This window comes from Etheostoma spectabile, chromosome 23, assembly GCF_008692095.1.
Source record: "Etheostoma spectabile isolate EspeVRDwgs_2016 chromosome 23, UIUC_Espe_1.0, whole genome shotgun sequence".
NCBI lineage: Eukaryota > Metazoa > Chordata > Actinopteri > Perciformes > Percidae > Etheostoma > Etheostoma spectabile.
The window spans coordinates 7,640,978-7,642,781 of record NC_045755.1 but is presented as its reverse complement, the minus strand read 5'-3'; the positions used below and the strand labels follow the sequence as shown (position 1 = coordinate 7,642,781).

General features: G+C 39.3%; 1 long non-coding RNA gene across 1 annotated transcript in view; it reads right to left on the bottom strand.

Annotated features, from left to right (window-relative positions):
• LOC116673087 (uncharacterized) overlaps positions 1-781 on the bottom strand; it is a 14,076-nt gene extending 13,295 nt beyond the window's left edge. Inside the window, exon 1 of the long non-coding RNA XR_004327739.1 lies at positions 709-781. This is a non-coding gene — a long non-coding RNA (uncharacterized LOC116673087). The remainder of the gene's footprint in view (positions 1-708) is intronic.
• Positions 782-1,804: the final 1,023 nt, after the last annotated feature.

Genomic DNA, 1,804 nt, shown 5'->3' with positions numbered 1-1,804 from the left:
ACCATCGCTCTTCCAGCAGATGATTTATTATGACCGTTCAGTGAAGGCGTTATAGTGCTGCTGAAAGCAACATGCAGTTTGCTGGGCACCAGCAGCGCTTTTGTCTGTGAGGCACGCTGCTACCAGCAGGCCTTTGGACGCTTGTTGCTATTTCCACTCTCAAATTTTACTGCTGCAGAGAAATGAAAGCCATATCATACTACACCCCACGTGGGGTGCAGAAATTAATATAAAAACTACACTCTTAAAACTACAGTTACCAGTGTATGCCATTTAAACACCACTAATGTGGGATACATTGTGATACTTTTATGTTCCATTTGAACTGAATAAATGAAGAAAAAAATACAAAAATTGGTTTTATAGATCTTGATGTAAAGGCGGATTATACAGTTTGTTGCCTTGTCATCTGGGCAGAAGAGCAGAAATATTTAAAGAATGAAACTTGATCGTTTAGCATGGTGTCTGCATCAAAAGGGCCTGCTCACTTTGAATGTTTCTCCTTTAATGCTTCCCATTCATAATCCTCTCTTTGTTGGCAAAGGGACAGATAAATGATGTTCTTTACAGTAAAATACAAATACATGAGTCTCTTTATTCAGTTCTTTCACTGCACAAAATCAGTCTTATTAAGAGGGTTTTTGAGCATTCCTCAACTTTCCCAGTATTTTGTTACGCCTGCCCCAGCTTTTTTGGAACGTGTTACACAGCATACATGAGCAGGAGGGTCAAAGTTCAAGGTGCAATGTTATGAAGAAGTAGTATGTCCCAATTGTTTAACTCTGTAGTTTCCCTTATTTTAAGAAAATAAAGCTTTAAAGCAGCATCAATCAATGTTGTTATGGCATTATCTACTTATTCACATCCAGATTGAGAACACAGCATTGTTACAACATTCACAATTATACATCAGCAAATATTATTGGCACCCAGAGAATGGAACAGTCTTTTCTTCATAATAGAGATCTGGAGATGTATTTTTCTTGGCTCAGACATCAGTATAGAGGGGGAGCCACAGCACACTGTCCCCATCACAGAAACAAGTTTGTCTGTTCTACTTACAGCACAGAGACAATTGCAGAAATAAAAGTTAAAAACCGTCACCTATGTTTATTGCCATGTCTCAAAAATACACTAATTCATGAGGACAAACAAACCCGCCTAATGTAAGCCAGTTTTTTTGTGTAGGGGCAAATCCTCCTGCACTTCCTATTGGTTTTTGTGTGGTAGGTGACCAATTAATGTAGTTTGTGGCTGTGGCCAAATATGCTGTCAATGCAGCGGATTGTTTTGGAGCTTCACTGTAAATAGTATAACCTGCAAGAATTGGTTGACCTCTAGGAATTCTTGTCATTAACAACAACAGAAGTAACACACTAAAACTCTTGCTCGTGGCAAAGATCGATGACGCATATGCAACAGAATCGACTTTTGAAAACTGCAAACAGCTTTACAAATGACATGCCCCTGTCATTTATTTTGAACACAAAGAGAAGTAGTGCATACAGGAAATTAGTGGAGTTATACCGCACTCACAGTAGTAATCATACTGTGTGGTACTTTGATGAATATTCATGATCAGTGAGATTACTCCAGTTTTGTATGTGCTAGGTTGAATTCACACACCCTGTCTTCACCCCACAGGTGTTGTTTATCTTTGGGTAGCTGGAAATGTGGCTATTAACTCACTGTCGATCCCACACTTGTAGCTTTCTGTCAACACTTCCTTTGCAGGAACAATCTAAGTGGTCTGGGAAGTCTCAAGTTCACACTTGTGTGTGTGTGTGTGTGTGTGTGTGTGTGT